The following is a 20140-nucleotide window of genomic DNA, read 5'->3' as shown; positions in this document are numbered from 1 at the left end:
TCACATGATATAGTTTGGAATCACATGATTTAGTTGGATATCACATGATTTAGTTTGATATCACGTGACTTAGTTTGTTATCATGTGATGTTGCGTGATTTAGTTTGATATATTGTGATGTTGTGTGATTTAGTTTGATATTGCATGATTTGGTTTGATAGCGCATGATTTATTTTGTTATCGTGTGATGTTGCGTGATTTAGTTTGATATTATGTGATGTTGTGTGATTTAGTGTGATGTTGCATGATTTAGTTTGTTATCGTGTGATGTCGCGTGATTTAGATTGATATCGCATGATTTAGTTTGATATCATGTGATTTACTTTGTTATCGTGTGATGTTGCATGCTTTAGTTTGATATCGCATGATTTCGTTTGATATCACGTGATTTACTTTATCATATGATGTTGCGAGATTTAGTTTGATATTGCCTGATTTCGTTTGATATCGCATGATTTAGTTTGATATCACATGATTTACGTTGTTATTGCATGATTTAGTTTGACATCATGTAATATAGTTTGATGTCATATGATTTACTTTGTTATGTGATGTTGCGTGATTTAGTTTGATATCACATGATTTAGTTTGTTTTCATGTGATGTTGCATGATTTAGTTTGATATCGCATGATTTATTTTGATATCATGTGACTTAGTTTGTTATTATGTGATGTTGCATGATTTAGTTTGATATTGCATGATTTGGTTTGACATCACGTGATTTAGTTTGTTATCGTGTGATGTTGCATGATTTTGTTTCATATTGCATGATATAGTTTGATATCATTTGATTTACTTTGTTATCATGTGATGTTGCATGATTTAGGTTGATATTGCATGATTTAGTTTGATATCATGCGATTTAGTTTGTTATCGTGTGATGTTGCGTGATTTAGTTTGATATCACATGATTTAGTTTGTTTTCATGTGATGTTGCATGATTTAGTTTGTTATCATGTGATGTTGCGCGATTTCATTTGATATTGCATGATTTAGCTTGATATCATGTGATTTACTTTGTTATCATGTGATGTTGCATGATTTAGCTTGATATCACATGATTTAGTTTGTTATCGAGTGATTTCATTTGATTTTGCATGATTTAGTTTATTATCGTGTGATGTTGCGTGATTTAGTTTGATATTGCATGATTTAGTTTGACATCATGTGATTATAGTTTGATATCACGTGATTTTGTTTGCAATCGTGTGGTGTTGCATGATTTAGTTTGATATCGTGTGATTTACACTGTTATCATGTGATGTTGCATGATTTAGTTTGGTGTCACATTATTTCGTTTGATATCACATGATTTAGTTTGTCATCGTGTGATGTGTGATTTCATTTGATATTGCATGATTTTGTTTGTTTTAATGTGATGTTGCATGATTTAGTTTGATATCGCATGATTTATTTTGATATCATGTGATTTAGTTTATCATGTGATGTTGCATGATTTAGTTTGATATTGCATTATTTAGTTTGACATCATGTGATTATAGATTGATATTGCATGATTTTGTTTGGAATTATGTGATTTCGTTTGATATTGCATGATTTAGTTTGATATTGCATGATTTAGTTTGTTATCATGTGATGTTGCATGATTTAGTTTGATATCGCATAATTTATTTTGATATCATGTGATTTAGTTTATCATGTGATGTTGCATGATTTAGTTTGATATTGCATTATTTAGTTTGACATCATGTGATTATAGATTGATATTGCATGATTTTGTTTGGAATTATGTGATTTCGTTTGATATTGCATGATTTAGTTTGATATTGCATGATTTAGTTTGTTATCATGTGATGTTGCATGATTTAGTTTGTTATCATGTGATGTTGCACGATTTTGTTTGATATTGCATGATTTAGTTTGACATCGTGTGATTTACTTTGTTATCATGTGATGTTGCATGATTTAGTTTGATATCACGTGATTTAGTTTGTTATCGTGTGATGTGTGATTTCATTTGATTTTGCATGATTTAGTTTGTTATCGTGTGATGTTGCGTGATTTAGTTTGATATTGCATGGTTTCGTTTGTTATCATGTGATGTTGCATGATTTCGTTTGTTATCATGTGATGTTGCGCGATTTCGTTTGATATTGCATGATTTAGTTTGACATCATGTGATTTACTTTGTTATCATGTGATGTTGCATGATTTAGTTTGATATCACGTGATTTAGTTTGTTATGTGATGTGTGATTTCATTTGATTTTGCATGATTTAGTTTGTTATCGTGTGATGTTGCGTGATTTAGTTTGATATTGCATGATTTCGTTTGTTATCATATGATGTTACATGATTTAGTTTGATATCATGTGATTTACTTTGTTATCGTGTGATTTCATTTGATATTGCATGATTTAGTTTGTTATCGTGTGATGTTGCATGATCTAGTTTGATATCGCATGATTTCGCTTGACATCCTGTGATTATTGTTTGATATTGCATGATTTAGATTGATATTACATGATTTCGTTTGATATGTGATTTAGTTTGTTGTCATGTGATGTTGCATGATTTAGTTTGATATCACATGATTTAGTTTGTTTTCATGTGATGTTGCATGATTTAGTTTGTTATCATGTGATGTTGCGCGATTTCATTTGATATTGCATGATTTGGCTTGATATCGTGTGATTTACTTTGTTATCATGTGATGTTGCATGATTTAGTTTGTTATCACATGATTTAGTTTGTTATCGAGTGATTTCATTTGATTTTGCATGATTTAGTTTGTTATCGTGTGATGTTGCGTGATTTAGTTTGATATTGCATGATTTAGTTTGGTGTCATTATTTCGTTTGATATCACGTGATTTAGTTTGTCATCGTGTGATGTGTGATTTCATTTGATATTGCATGATTTAGTTTGTTTTAATGTGATGTTGCATGATTTAGTTTGATATCGCATGATTTATTTTGATATCATGTGATTTAGTTTATCATGTGATGTTGCATGATTTAGTTTGATATTGCATTATTTAGTTTGACATCATGTGATTATAGATTGATATTGCATGATTTTGTTTGGCATTATGTGATTTCGTTTGATATTGCATGATTTAGTTTGATATTGCATGATTTAGTTTGTTATCATGTGATGTTGCATGATTTAGTTTGACATCATGTGATTATAGTTTGATATCATGTGATTTCATTTGATATTGCATGATTTAGTTTATCATGTGATTTTGCATGATTTAGTTTGTTATCATGTGATGTTGCGCGATTTAGTTTGATATTGCATGATTTAGTTTGATATCGTGTGATTTACTTTATCATGTGATGTTGCATGATTTAGTTTGGTGTCAGTAGGGTGAATATACTGGTTCTAGCTCACTTTTCCCCATGTAAATGAATGGGGGATTTTCAGTGATTCCCTTTTTTTTCCCCCTAAAAATAAACCCCCTTTTTATCCGTTTTTCCCTGCTGTGCAGGGGTTTGGCTTTTTGTGAGGCAATGTTTTATGGTCGGATGCCCTTCCTGGACGCCTCTTACAACACAGGGATATGGTACACCTATTCTAACCGGGGCATACACCGGGACCAGTATACTGGTACTCATTTCGCCGACCTCGGAAGGATGACAGGCTGAGTCAACCCCCTGGTGTTAATTCAGCAGCTGAGCGGGATTCGAACTCGGGACACTGGGATCCCAAGCCGCCACCCTAACCACTAGGCCAACACCAGGCTTTGTATATATATATAACCAGGCTATCCCAAGGTATATTTATTTGTCTCCCCTTTTAACCTGGAGGTTGATCAGCTCACTCATTGAACCTATAAAGATTTGTTCATTCTCAAATTCCTTCAATAGTTTAATTTTCTTTGCACAATAATCCCCATCTAAAATATTGACAAACAAAACATTTGAATCTTTATATTTTTTAAGATACCCCTTTTGTGCCATTACGAAATGATAAACTTCTCTTAATGCTCTTGTTTGACCACCTCCTGAGCCACATATCATTTTGAGATTATAGTAAATTGTTTTTTCATTGTTCAATTGATAACCATCAAAGTTTTCAGTCCATTCAAGGATATTCATTTTTTTCTTTACATCCTCTAACTTACTACTTTTTAAATTGATTCGCTTATTTGTTTTATTTACCTTTGTTTTAGTTATTTTTTCAATAAGACTTATTTGATATTTTTCACATTCATTATGTTTTCCATTTATATACCAAGACTGAGATTTTCTCCACTCTTTAGTTTGATTAATACTTGGTTTAACCATTTATATATTGTGAAAAAACGCGGCGGTAGCCCTTAAAAAACCCTAACCCATCTTCCCATCGTTAAAACGCAATCTATTTTATACACTCTATCATACAATATCCATATGGAACACAATCTATTCCATTATCTAAAATAAATCTCTTATCATCAAAGGCTCCTAATGCCTTTTTATTTACTTCTTCACTATATATGTCATGTTTATAACTTCTTATTGTATTCATTTTCCTGTATTCTTCTTTCTTATTCATCAAACAATTATAATAATTTCTAAAAGTTATTGATTTCTTTATTACATATTTCTTTATTCCCTTTAACCTCTTATCAATCTGATCACCATACTTATAAGCATATGCCTTTGCTCTCAATCCAATAAACTCACTCATTACTTTTCCACCCAACTCATCCTTAAACTTACCAATAACCTTTTCATTCTTTTTGGAAAACAACTCACTCTTCTTGCTGAAATTACTTGTATCATATACTCCAATATTTTTCCTCATATCTTTATAAACATCATCAGTTTTTATATCTAGGATAAAACTATCAGTGTCCATATACAACAATGAAACATTTTCACCATACTCTTTCTTTAAGTCATTATACAAATAATCATACATCAATATCTTTGATAAATCAAGAACTGCTGTTCCAATATAAATTGGTTTATCCATTACAATACTTTCCTTTTTCATATGAATTGCAGAAAGGTTCTCTGAAAAAACCTCTTCTCTCTCAAAACTTGGTTTATTTATCAATCTCGAAGCTTCTTTCCAAGATGTTGCGAATCTAATGTTTTGCCTGTTTCTAACATTTTCCATAGTCTTTCCAAATACAGCATTATTCATTAATTTATAAAAATCCCCTTCAAATTTTACTTTTGTATTTGCTCTCATATCTGTATTGAATTGAATATACTTTTTCACCCAAGGACTTTGTTTAAATTTTAAAACTATGAATTTTAGATACTCTCAATCCTTCTCTCAAAAACTGTTTTAAGCTTCTCTGATGCAAAACATATCCCTCTTTATCATAGAATGTTGTTAATAACTTTTCTGTTGATTTACCTTTAATATTAAAACTTTTATGATAATCACTTAACCATTCTTTCTTTGGGGTTTCTTTCTCACATGCAAAAGGAAGATCTTTATGCTTATTATGAAGATCACTCGGGTACCTCAAATCAACTTCAAAATAATAACCTTCTTCTTCGTCATTCAAATCCTCTTGAGAAGAAATAACAATATTCATCAAAGCCTTTTCATAATCCTTTTCTTCCACCCACTCTAATTTACCATAAGGCAGAGATTGAGACATTGCCCATCCATACAAATTATTAGCATCAAAATACATCAAATAATTACAATCTTTTTCACTATCATAATTTGGAAGATATTTATTATTTGCTTTAGCATATCTTTTTGAACATACTTGTGATATTCCACCTCTCTTGGACTTCTCAATCATCAAAAGCATATCAACATCACTGATTAAATCTATATCTTGTTTTGTCATTTTCAACATTGCACTCCAAGCTAAACCAGGAGCTGTGAAATAGTGGGCAGGGTCTAATCCATAACAATTTTTACTATGACAGAGTGATCTAAAAGCTTCAAACACATCAGCTAACAATAAAACATCTGTTTTTAGATATAAATCATGATATTCTCCAAGGTTCTTTATCTTAAATATTTTCCATATTTCTTGTGCGTGTTTATATTCCTTATCACTTATCTCTTCTTCATAAAGGTTATTATAGAAACTTTCTTTTGATGGAAGTTGTGTTTCTTTAAATCTCATAAATGAATCCATATAATCATAAGGATAAATTCCCTTACTTGTAAGAATTTTCTCTTTACTTTGAATTTCATTCCTTGTTTGAATTTCCTCTCTCGTAAGAATTCCTTCTTTAATCAGAATTTCATCTTTAATCAGAATTTCCTCTTCAGTTAGAATTTCATTCATTGTTCGAATTTTCTTTATAATTAGAATTTCATCTTCAGTTAGAATTTCTTCATTAATTAGAGTTTCCTCTTTACTTTGAATTCTCTCTTTAATCTGAATTTCCTCTTTAGTGAGAATTTCCTCTTTTGGAAAGAATGAATTAAGATTTGGAAAAGAGTCCGTGGAGCTTAGATTTGATGCGAGGAAGGCTAGTGGTGTTTCCATAAACTTGTAAGAATCAAGAAACCGAATACGAGTTATAGGTTTTGTGAATATCATTTTTGTAAATGAAATATACTTTTGACTTGTGTTTGTTATGGCAGAAATATTCCCTGGTGTTTTTGAAAGTTCATTTATAAATAGATGTGTATCATAGTTGGCGCTGTTGTGAAGAAAGACTGGAATAAAAGAAGGTAATTTATAATTAAGATTACAACAGGAATGAGCGGGACCTCTATATTTACCAGTAAGATGACAATGATCCCTAACTTTAGACTCCTTAATTTCCCCCTCACAAATATGACAGATATTGTTCTTTCTAAATTCTAATTTTTCTTCTTTGGTTAATTTCATCGGTTCATTTGTTTCTTTCATTAATTTAGTGAGTCTTATACAATCCTTTTCTAATCGTTTTACAAACTCTTGTGAAGCTTTTTTTCCACGATAATGTTCAAGTTTGTTATACTTTTCTCCAACAGATGATTTGATATAATAACAGAAACCACAAGGAATATGTTTTTGATATTTATTTGTATATGATTCTTTTGGATTAGGAGAAGCAGTATTAATCTTTTTAAGGATACACTCAAAATCAGCGTATATCACAAATGGGTGAATGATAGATTTATTATAATCTTCAAAAGAAATCTTTTCACCAGGTTTAGGCATTGTAATTACAGCTGATTTATGATTACTACAATATTTTGAATGTTGTTCTAATCGTTCTTTTGTATGAAATGAATTAAGACATCGCTTACAAGGATATATTTTGTTTGCTGTTCTGAATACCTGAGAAGAGATTAATCTTGATAAATTATTGATGTATGTGTAATGTGAATTCTTTCCAACACTAAAATATAAAAGATCAATGTGTGTTTCTTCATTTTTATAGTTGTTTGAAATTTTTAATATTTGAACTTTGTTTGTATCCGTTAATCCATATACATTAATAGAAAGATTATTCTTTTTCTCAAATTTAGGAATATCTGTTAGTGGCATTGGGAATTTAAAATCTTTAATGTCCAAGGTATTCTCATATTTCATATATTGTTTTACTCTTTCTGAATTACATTTTGGTGGATGTAAGTGAGCAAGAACAGACCAGAGAAAACATTTATTATCATTGTTCTTAATATTAACAACTGCCTTCTTTAGTTTTATTTCTTTTGGTAATTCAATATAAGAAGAAGCTTTAAGAGGGTTTGATTTTAGAATGTGTATATCTAAAAAGATGATTTTTTTAATATTGAATCCACTTCCTACCACTGTATTATCAACATCCTCCTCTTGTCTTGATAGTTCTTCATTAACCCCACTATTCAAAAAATCTTGAAATGATGTTATAAAATGAAGATCTGTTCTCATATAAGGAGTTCGTTCTTCATCTTGTCTTTTCATATTCATTTTCACTCCCATATAAAACTTTAAAGTTTTCATTTCTTTTAATGTCTTTTTAATAAATTTTTCAACATCGGGTTTCACTATTTCAATTGATTCAGCTATTGATGATGGACCGCGTTCTCCAAATTGAAAAATCCTTATTTTTATATGCCCTTTAAATGCCCCATCAGTGTTTTCAATATAATAGTCTCCCTTTACTTTAAACTCATTTTTCTTGTGTTTTTGTGATTGAAGATGTTTATTATAACTACTCTTCAAAACATCCTTTGAACAGATATCACAATGTTTTCTTTCCAACTCAAGAGGAGATATTTTATGAAACAGATTAAATGTGTGTTTGTTGGTTCGGAGGTGTTTTCTAGAATGTTTATATTCATGATTACAAACATCGCAGTATGTTGTATTCACCATATTTACATAATAAATCTTTGCTTAAACTAAAATTTTCTTGATGAAAATTTCGTTTATTTTACAGGTGAATCTGTGCTTAAAACCATTTTATCCTCCAACTTTTTCACTTAATAAATACAATGTTTCAAGACACAAAAGACAAGTTTCAATCAATCTCTTCATTTGTTAAGGATACTGAGAAATATGTCAAGGATGTAAAATTGAACAAAGATAAATATAACAACTATTGGATAAAAACTATTATGGTAAATAATATGAGTTATTCAATTTCCTTCAGTGGAAGGGCTTTTAGTATACCTGGTAGAACATCAATTAAAGTATCTCTAACAAAAGTTTCTCCTCTCCTTCTAGTAATATATTCAAAACTAGAAAAAGCAATGAAACAAGAAAAAGTATCAAAAAACAAAAATCTTATGGATGAAGCTTTAGAAAGAAAAGATAAGACCATCTGTAATATGCAAGGAGAAATTTGTATTTTTTTCAACAACCCTAAAGATGTAAATCCTGATGAAATAAAGGATGCTAATATATCAGGTGAAATGACATTTCGTTCAATAGTAATTAACGATCATTTTAAAATTACCTTTAATATAAAAAATGTTGTCGTTGAATCTGATAATGAAAAAAGTATATCGATATCGATGGTAATATACAACTGAAAGTATAGATGAATTTCAGTTTAAGTAAAGTTTTACTTTATAAATATGCTAGACTTTCCTGATTCTCCATATGACAAATTTGAGAATTGTCCTGCGTGTGAAAGACGGGGATTAAACACAGAGTCAAAAGCCTATAAACAATGTATATTCTGTGATTATCTTCTAATTAATGATAATAAAAAATATAAAAAGGAAAATAATTCTTTTAGATTTACACCAAAAATGAATTACTTTACAAGATTGATTAGAGAAATGAATGTAAAGTATGAGGGTGATAACACACCTTTCCTTACAAGGGAAGAAACTGAACGTATAAGAGAAATGTTCAAAGGATTGTTGTTGTATATTATTCATGGATGTAATTTTCAGGGAAATATCAACACAAGATATTGTATAAATAAAATAATGGATTATCTTGAAATTAAACCTGAACTTAGGATAAAATATAGAGTTTCTAAAAAAGCCAATAATAAATTAAATAACCTGTTTTCCAAATATATAAATGAATGATTTTTTACCCATTTGGGAAAATAAGATAAAATTTAACAACCATAAAAATCTCCCAAATTCATTAAGATGTCTCATAGTTGGTTCAAGTGGATGTGGAAAAACCTGCTTACTTTTAAAAATGCTCCTCACTCCCAACTTTTTAGATTATGATAATTTAATAATTTTCACAAAGTCGAGTTTTCAACCAGAGTATCAACTACTCTCACAAGGTTTTAATGCTGGTCTTCAAAAAGAAGATATAATCGGTTTATTTAAACGCCAAAAAAACCTAAATGATTATGACATTGAAGATATAATTCAACTATTTTGTGATACACAGAGATGTAAAAAGAAATCAAATCCTATAACTTGTATTCTTAGTGATAATACGGATGATATACCATCTCCCCAAGATTTGGATAAATCAAAAAAGAACCTCGTTATCTTTGATGATTGTGTTAATGAGAGAAACCAAACGGTAATGGACAGCTCCTACACAAGAGGGAGACATTCTTCTTGTAATTGTATTTATCTTAGTCAATCGTACTTTCAACTTCCTCGTCGTTCCATCAGAAACAATGCTAATACTTTTATTTTATTCAAGTTAAATTCAATAGATATCAATAATTTTTGGAGAGATAATTGTTCTACATTATGTAGTAAAAAGAAATTTGAGGATTACATGAAGCACACGACTGAAAAATATAAATATATTGTTGTGAAACAAGATGAGATATTAAGGGATATATTTTTTGTTTTATAAACAATTACATATATAAATGACAACTATTATTATAAATCTTGTGGGTAAATCTGCTTCTGGAAAAAAACTTTCATAAATCAAGGTTCTTGTGTAGTACAAATGAGAATATTGTGAATTTACTTAAAGAACACCCTGTGATACGCATTGTATCAACAACAACTAGAGCAATAAGACCTGGAGAAGTAAAAGGTGAAGATTATCACTATATTTCAGTGGAGGAACATATGCGATTGAGGAATGAAGGTCAAATGTTTGAGGAGGTTTCTCTTGGTACAACAAAATATTCACATTGTAAGAGTGAGTTAAGGAAACTAAAATATGGTGGTGTTGGGATACTAGAAACTAATCCAGAAGGAACGAGACAAATTATTAAACATCTGAGTGGAGTGAAGATTTTATCATTCGGTTTTGATGTTGATGAAGAAACTCAATGCAAACGTATGAAAAGCAGAGATGCAAGTATTAGTGAAGAAGAAATTACAACTCGCATTAATGTTAATAAAGAACTTGATGAAATATTTAAAGAAAAGGATTTATTTGAACACATCTACTTGAATGATGAAGAAAAGGAAAATTTCCCTGTTGATCTTTACAATTCATTAAATGATATTTTACAATAAATAAATGGATGCAAAAGAAAGAGCAAGAAGATTTAAGGAACATCAAGAGTTGGTTTCAAAAGTTGTAAAACAACAGGAAGACATAAAGAAGAAACGCAGACAGAAACTAACGGGCGAAGAAGCATTTGAAAGAAAACAAGAGAAATTTTTTAAACCACTTTTAAAAACTTCCCAAGAAAAAATGAAAGATGTTTCCACAGTTCCCACAGTAGAATATACTCCCAGAAAGCTTCAAATGTTAAAAGATTTCAGTCAAATGACGGAGGAAGAATTAGAGCATATTGGAGAATTAGAATATCATGATGAAGAATTATTTCAACAACTGGAAGAGATTAATCAACCCCTGATTATATTGTGAATGCTGTTCAAAACAATGAATATTCAGCGGATTCAAAAACCAAAGCAGGACTCATTCCAACAGAACAACCAGCAATATTTCATCTTGTTCAAGAAAAGGTATTGATATTTAATGATGAATTAAGGTTCTTGGGTTCTGCTCAACCCCCTGTTAAACTAACTCCGAGATTAATGTTTCTTCTCACAAAAGATGGAAGACAAGGTTCAACTGTGAGGGATGAATCAAAGCATATTGATAAACCATTGGATATGGAAAATAATGATGATAGAGTATATATTGATCTGCTGAACACTCTAAATTATAAGGTTATTCTTTCTGGTAAAAGTAGGAAGAATGAGAAGGAGAAACACATTATTCAGGCTTTAAGTATCCTTGGTTCAGGTGTTAGTTTTCTTCCAAATGACCCATCGCAATTAGTTAATAGACTGTTGTTGTTGTTAGGCAGTAAGAAGGCTGGAAATAACAATTGTTTTAATGAAGCATCAGCCATTTTAGACCAGTTGATGAACATGAAAATAATTAATAAATCTCAATATAAAGACATTTTATCTCATATTAAATAAGATGAGAAGCACAATCCTTAGTTTCAATTTCACAACAAGCGACCACACATCTTCATTCCCATACCCACTACAACTTGACACAACAAAAGAATATGAGGCATCTTTATTGTCCATGGAAACTTATAATACCTTATTTAATATAACGGAGAAAAATGACAAGTTTAGTTATAATCCGGGAAGTGGATACAAAACGATAACAGTCTCACCCGGAGCATATGAGATTTCTCAAATATCTTCCGAAATTGCTCGTCTTATGAAAGAACAGGGTGATGAACCAAAAAATATTGTTATAAACATTCAAAAACATACTTCAAAATCAACGATTAAAGTTAAAAATAACTACAAGGTTGATTTCACAATTGATAATTCATTTAGAGAGTTATTGGGTTTCTCCTCAAAAAAGATTGAAACTAATGGGACGTTTTACAGTGATAATGTCATTCAAATATCCTCAGGAATAAATTCGGTGTTAATTCACTGTGATTTGATTGATGGTGCTTATAATGATGGGAAAAAAACAAATACAATATTTTCATTTAGCGCATACTCAACCCCAATTGGTTATAAATTCAATATGGAACCCAAAAATTTGGTTTATCTACCTGTGTCAGGAAAAACCATACAGAGAGTAAATTTTAGGATAACCGACCAAGATAATCGTGTGATTTCTTTTAATGGAGAAGTTATATCCATCAGAATTCACCTACGTGAAGTTTTCCAATAAATAAATACGATGGTTATTGTGAGGAAACACGAGTTGGGAAAATATAAAATAATTACAGGGGATGGGATGTTCCTTTCCCCATACTACAAGTGTGAAGGTATGTATCTTGGTAGAGGATGCTATAAACCTAAGAGACAAAGGGGTGTTGGACATCAATTTCGAGGAGATGGGATAATTGATACTCTCATGGGTATTGGTTCAACTATTCTTAAACATAAAGATCTAATTGGTTCAACTGCTTCTGCTGTGGGAAATGTCACAGGTGCTGTAAAGAGTATAAAAGATGCTCAGAAAGAATCTCATAAATTACAAGCAATAAAAGAAATTAAGAAAGGCAAAACTCAGTTGTCCCCCCAAGAACGACAGAAAATAATTCAAATACTTGGATCAGGGTTTCAAAAGTTTTAACATCTTTTTTCCTAAATAAATACAAGTATGGAAGCAATTGATAGTATCTATGATTTGGATGATACTATTATTATCTCAAACTCCACTAAAAAAGAAGATTACTTCAAGCTAAATGCAATAACTGGAACAGACTGGAATACGAATGGTACAAAAAGTTTTGAAATAAATAATCAACAAACCTATTTGAATCTCTCCGAAAGTTTCTTGTTGTGTAAATTTAAATTCACTAAAGCTGGGAATAACACAAACGCTACACTTGTAAATGATTTCTTCTGGAAAATGTTTGATAGTGTGCGTTTGTATATTGGAACACAAGAAGTTGAAGCGGTTGATTATGTCTCTGCTGTATCTGAAATGATAAAATTTACACTCTATACATTCAGTGATAGAATGGGAAAGGGGTCTGTCGAAGGTTTTATTCCTGATATGTCAACAGGAACAAACACAGACCCTGGATATATTCAAAGGAAAGGAGCGTATAATGATGATACAAAAGCAGAAAATAGTTTTACTGTGGCGGTTCCTCTTAAAGGTATATTTGGATTTTGTGATCATGATAAAGTTCTGTATGGTCTTAAAATTAGATTTCAACTACAAAGGAATGATAATGAAAATCGATTGCTTTTTGGTGTTGCTAGTGCTTTTGGTGATCAGAATAAATTTGTAATTGAGGAAATGAGTTGGTATATCAGTGAATATACTCCTAATCTTAAAACAGAAGAGATGTTGAATCGAAGACTTAACTCAAAGAAACCACTCAGTGTATCATACCTCAAAAGAAGATGTCAACACGTTAAACTCAACCAAACTACTTACACGTGGAATTTGGGTGTTCTGGAAGGAAAGCCACGATATCTGTGGATCATTTTGAAAAAGCCAGATGGTGATACTGCGACTGATAAGAATAATGCATTGAGTGATAATGCTAAGGTGAAACAACTTCGCGTTTCTCTAGATGGAACATTTTATCCACGAGACAGATTGGAAATTAATTGGGAAAAAAATGATTTTGCTGAAGCATACAAGTCTTACCAAAAGGTGTGTGAAAGTAATGGAAATAAAGAACCTATTTTGGATATGACAGCATTTAAAAGTTTGTATACAATCTATGCGTTTGACCTGAGCGCGCAAAAGGAAACTATAAAGTCTAATCGAGTGGATACTTCCCTATACATTGAAAGAGGAGAGAGTGAAGAAGTTGATACATATTGTTTGCTTTTGGAAGAAACAGAATTGCAGATTAATACAGATAATGGTGTGATGATTAGTCTCACATAATTTTTTGTTAAATAAATGAGTGGCAGAGTACCAACTGGGGTATATGTTAATCAAATCAATCTTCATAAACTATCATCTTGTGTTCAAAATCAAAAGCCTTGTACGATTAACGTTAATACAATTCAGAGAAAAGGAGCAGTAAGAATTGATGTTTTGCTCACAAGAGAACAGGTTAAAATCTTGAATGACACTGGCTCACTTAAAATTAAAATGACAAAACCAATGTTGAAAAAAATATTCAACAAGAGAGACGACTGGAGGATTTCTCCCATTTCTAATTCCTTTATTTGCTGGTTTAAGTGCGGTTGGAGCATTGACGGGTGGTATTTCAACAGCGGTGAAAACTGCCAACGAAAGGAAGGCTCAACTCCAGGCTCAAAAAGAATTGGAAAGACATAACAAAGAGTTGGAGAAACAAATTAGTGGAAGTGGCGTAATTGTAGATTTTGCTGAAAAACTTGAAGGTCTGCCTGATAAAGCGAGATTGCTAGTTGGAGATATGCTTTCTTCTATAGCACAAGCAGGTGTAAAATTAACGAAAAGAGGTAATGGATTATATCTTTCTAATAAATAAATGAGCATTGATGAGTGGTTGGAAAAATTTGGAAAGAATACAACATCAAATTTACAACTTGTCAAATATTGTAAGAAATTTAAAATTCATAATGTGGTTATTTGTATGAGAGATGAATTAACAAATGTGCCGAAACATACAAAGAATATTATTATGAACTTAGAAGATAATAATGGGAACGGTTCTCATTGGGTTTGTATTTTTAATAGTCAAGACAAATATTATTTTGATAGTTTTGATCTTCCACCACCTGTTGAAGTCATAAAATTCTTACAGAATGGTGTTTATCAAACATTTCAAGTCCAAGAATTAAATTCCAAGTGTTGTGGTCAATTATGTCTATATGTTTTATTTCAACTCAACAAAAATAAAAAATTTTATGATATTATTTTTAATCTAATATAAATGACTTATGTTGGTAAAGATGGTTCTATCTTTGGTGTATCTCAAGAACTAGATATTGATTTATCAAATTATTACACAAAGGCACAGGCTGAACGACATAAATATAATATAACCAAAAATATTAACATGAAAAATGCTTTTAAATTAAAAAATTATCCAAGCCCGACTGACGCGAATGACTTGGTGAGATTAAGCGATTTATCACAATATATATCCTTAAATAAAACGGCTGTGTATTCCAAAGATACGGAAGTGTTGATAATATCTCCAGGTCATACAGAATTCACAGTTCGAATTAAAATAAATTTTTATAAAGAAGGGCGTATCATTTGTATGAGAATAGAACAATGGGGGTATGATATGAATGATTTAGGGTATAATTGGTCATTTAAAATTAACCTCGAAGACCTGGAAGAATTAAATCAGTCTCGTAAGGAAGAATATTATCCACTTGGTATCGAGAATGAGTTTTGTGGGGCTACGATTAGTAAACAACAAATAAAAGAATTTAATAAGGGTAAATATAGTAATGGTTTTGCCCTTGTTTATCTCATGAAAACAGAAAAAACAGGATTATATATAATAAGTAAGGAAATACAAAATGATTTAACTATGGGAAGATGGGGAGGTGTTTCATGCCATAATATTATTCTAACATATATTTCTAATACATAAATGACAGCAAGAAGGCTTCAAGAAAATTATCATTTCTGTGTTCAAGCATACCTTCAAGAAAAGGGTATTCGGTATTTTAATAAATATGTTCTACAACATAAGAATGAGGTATTTTCAATAAAAGATTGGCATTATGCTGATGTTGATAAACCGACAACTTTAGATTTAATTAGAATGTTAAATAATGAAAAAATTATAAAGTTAAGAAAAGGTAAGGCTCTTTTAGAAATTCAAAATAAATTTTATTGGTTTCCTGTTGTAAAAAAAATTATTTTGGATACAGGAATAACAAGAAATCCTGATGAATATATGTATAATATTCTATGGGGTGTAAGCGATTCAAGGATAGTCAGGGATGAGGAAGGAGTTGAAGAAGAGAGGGAAGAGGAGGAAAATGAGAAGAGAGAGAAGGAGGAGAGGGAGAAGAAAGAGAAGGAGGAAAGAGAGAAGAGAGAGAAGGAGGAGAGGGAGGAAAGAGAGAAGAGAGAGAGGGAGGAGAGGGAGGAAAGAGCGAGACAAAATAAATATCAAAATATGGAAACCAGTGAGATTCAAAAAAGATTGGTGGTATTACAGAAAATAACTCAACCCACCGAGAAGGAAAACAAAGAATTGACAAGTCTATTGGCAATATTTTCTTCAAGACTATTGACATCGTCAAGCTATTCATTTTAATTCAAGTTTTTTCTTAAATAAATGGAGGAGAGAGTGAAGGCATTTCTTAGGATTCTTTATGTTTTAAAAATTAAGATTCAAATGTGCATGTTGGAAACTAAAAAGGTTTTTGCACTCTGCAGGACTTTTTCACATAAATAAATGAGTTATTGTCTCAAATGTAAAAAGAAAACTAATACTAAAAATATTTCATATATTAAAAGTAAAAATAGCAGGGTTATCCAAAAAGGTATATGTTCGGTGTGTGGTTCAAAAAAAAATCAATTTATCTCCAAACACAAACTCGGAGGAGATATACAAAAGTTTTTATCAGGAAGTAAATTTACAACTACTGGAATACCAGGGGAATTACATCTTCCAGGGTATTCTTTCTGTGGTCCAGGCACAAACTTGGATAAAAGATTAGATGAGGCAGACAATCCTAAATCCTGGAGTCAGCCTATCAATAGAGTTGATGAAGTGTGCATGAGACACGATATTGATTATGGGAATACCACAACGTTGGAAGAAAAGCATGAAGCCGATAGAGAAATGTTGTATAATTTGTCTCTGATACAAAATCCAACCTTGAGAGAAAAAGTTGATCGGTTCATTGTGAAGAAGATGATCAGTGCTAAATTGAAACTTGGTCTTGGAAATTCAAAAAACTTATAGGCTCTAATGATGCCATTAAGACTGAAGAGCAATTAGCTGATGAATTACATAAGCCAATATTCACAAAGTTTCAGAGAAGGAAAGTTTATTCCAAGGAAGTTGATTATATCTGGTCTGCTGATTTGATTGAACTCAATAATGATAAGGGGTACAAGTATGCTTTAACCGTTATTGATTTGAGGAGTAGATACGTTTGTGTTGTCCCATTAAAAAACAAAACAGGTAATACTCTTATGTTTGCCTTTCAACAGATATTTAATAAAAGTAAGAGAAAACCTAAAAAATTGTGGACTGATGAGGGTAGAGAGTTTTATATCAAGACATTTATGAATTTTCTAAAAAATAACAGTATTACATTATACAGTACCTTTAATGAAGGGAAGGCAGTTGTTGTTGAACGTTTTAATCGTACCTTAAAAGAGAGACTATATAAAAAATTCACACAACTCGGTTCACAACAATGGTCATCTTTTATTCAGGATATTGTGGATAAGTATAATGACACGATTCACACGTCAACAAATATGAAACCATCAGAAACATTTACAAAATCAAAATATGAAAAAGAGATTAATGTCAGAAAACCTAAGTTCAAAGTTGGTGATATCGTAAGAATATATAGGTGGAAATCTCATTTTGAAAAAGGTTTTACTGAACGATGGACGAAAGAACTTTTTTAAATTGTTGATGTAATAGATACGGTTCCTTGGACTTCTAAAATATATGATTTGGAAGGGGAAGAGATTTTAGGTTCATTTTATTCACAGGAATTACAAAAGACAAAGATAAATTGAAATTTTTTGACTCCGCCCCTTTTTAACTCCACCCACACAAACCCCGCCCACACAAGCCCCACCCACACAAACCCCACACAAACCCCACCATACACAAACCCCTCACAAGCTCCAATAAATTGAAATTTTTTGACTCCGCCCCTTTTTAACTCCACCCACACAAACCCCGCCCACACAAGCCCCACCCACACAAACCCCACACAAGCTCCACACAAGCTCCACACAAGCTCCACACAAGCTCCACACAAGCTCCACACACACACAAGCTCCACCCATATTCACATAATTAGTGATTAGTTAATTAGTTCCCCCACACACAACATGTTTATTTAATTAAAAAATTATCCACCCATCCACACAAGCTCCACTCATCCACCCATCCACCCATCTCTCCACCCATCCATTGATCCACACAAACCTCATCCACATAAGCTCCACCCACATAAACCCCTGCCCACATAAACCCTGCCCACATAAACCCCTCCCACATAAGCCCTGTCTACACAAGCTCCACACAAAAACTCCACACACATAAACCCTGTCCACATAAACCCCTCCCACACAAGCTCCACCCACATAAACCCCGCCCACACACACCCCGCCCACACAAGCCCCACCGAAGCCCCGCCCACACAAGCTCCACCCACATAAACCCCTCCCACACAAGCCCCACCCACACAAGCCCCACCCACACACACCCCGCCCACACAAGCCCCACCGAAGCCCCGCCCACACAAGCCCCTCCCACACAAGCCCCACCCCCCCTCATCCCCCCTGTGCGCCCCCCACCCTTGACCCACCACCTCCCTCATCCCACCCCCCACCCTTCCCCACACACACACATGGGGAGGGGAGGGATGGGATGAGGGGGTGATGGGTCATTGGGGGGGCACACCTACCCTCCCTTCATGTCTTGATTCTCTTTTTGTAATTCAGAATCAAGTAATTGTATACAAAACAAATATAATTGATTAATATTGAAAATATTAAATATTCATTTGCGAGAATGTATAATCTTTCCCAGCAATCTTCTTCAGATGTCTTGTGATTTCGAAACTCAGACACCATATTCTGTTTTGAAACAAAAAGTGGATAATAATTAGGTTTTATAAAGATAATTACATGGTAATATGAGTAAGCTTGTTGTTGGTTCTAAGTTCAAGCCTCGTTGACCACTGAATTAACACACCAGCCTCGTTGACCACTGAATTAACACACCAGGAGGCCGACTCAGCCTGTCATCCTTTCAAGGTCAATAAAATGAATTCCAGTGTACTGCCAAAACCGCGTCCAAACTAATGATGCAACCAACATTAGACGACATTCTAAAGAGAGAGTGATATTAATAATAATTCAGAAACATTTACCTCCAGAAAATCATGTGTTGTACAAGATTGCTTCAACAGCTGATGTTGTGTGATAGTGCTGAAAAAAAAAATAATAAGTCAAGGGTATAGATGAAGAGACAGACAGAGAGAGATACAAACAGACAGGGAAAGCAACACACACACACACACACACACACACACACACACACACACACACACACACACACACACACACACACACACACACACACACACACACATACTCACACATAGACACACACGTGTGTCTCACCATTGGTTTAATTCATTCGAGATCAGAGACCAGTCATTATAAATCATTGATCTCTTCAATAAGAGCAAAGAGAGGGTAGGTCGAAAGACAGACACACACACGTGTCTCACCATTGGTTTAATTCCTTCGAGATCAGAGGACGTGATAAGACTTCGTGCCACTCATTGTAAATGTCTTTCAATTCTCTTCTAAAATCATTGATCTCTTCAATAAGAGTATTAATTTCATGAACCACGTCGTGATACGTAAACTCAATTTCTTCCAATGCCCTGTCAGGGAAAAAATATATATATATATATATCAGAATTATCATGATTTAATTAATAATCATTTGCTTCATCGTTCAAAGAGAAAACCATACACAAACTTACCAACTCTGTAGTAAGCTTTTGTCTTCATCAGAAGAAAGATCGCCCATGTCTCAGTTGTAAAAATGAAAATCCCGTCTGGCAGAAACTTTGTCTGGTGAATCACTTATAAGGCAACGACGAGGAAATTCCCTAAGCATTGGGTGCGGCCACAGGAAATGACAGCTTGGAAAATAACTGGGCGATTGTATGAATCATTTACAAAACATACTTAAAATGGTTTTGATTCAAATGTTTTCAGTTCGTGTTCTGAGATAAAATATAAACATGAGACCTTGTCTCACAG

General features: G+C 32.4%; 1 protein-coding gene and 1 long non-coding RNA gene across 9 annotated transcripts in view; one reads left to right on the top strand and one right to left on the bottom strand.

Moving 5' to 3' along the window:
• The window catches only part of LRP1 (LDL receptor related protein 1), a 583330-nt gene that overhangs the window by 50783 nt on the left and 512407 nt on the right, over positions 1-20140 (top strand). The window lies entirely within an intron of this gene.
• Positions 18780-20116, bottom strand: LOC147028911 (uncharacterized). 2 transcript variants are annotated; one of them, XR_015057767.1, is made up of 4 exons: positions 19858-20116; positions 19597-19755; positions 19234-19291; positions 18791-18937 (listed from the first exon to the last, which is right to left on the bottom strand). It is a non-coding gene; the product is annotated as an uncharacterized LOC147028911 (long non-coding RNA). The 2 variants fall into 2 exon arrangements; XR_015057766.1 differs by lacking the exon at positions 19858-20116 and having other exon boundaries at positions 18780-18937; positions 19597-19846.

This window comes from Eptatretus burgeri, chromosome 4, assembly GCF_056783735.1.
Source record: "Eptatretus burgeri isolate ZD-2024b chromosome 4, Ebu_testis_v1, whole genome shotgun sequence".
In the NCBI taxonomy this organism is placed as follows: domain Eukaryota; kingdom Metazoa; phylum Chordata; class Myxini; order Myxiniformes; family Myxinidae; genus Eptatretus; species Eptatretus burgeri.
The sequence above is the reverse complement of the archived record's forward strand: the minus strand, read 5'-3'. Positions and strand labels throughout refer to the sequence as shown.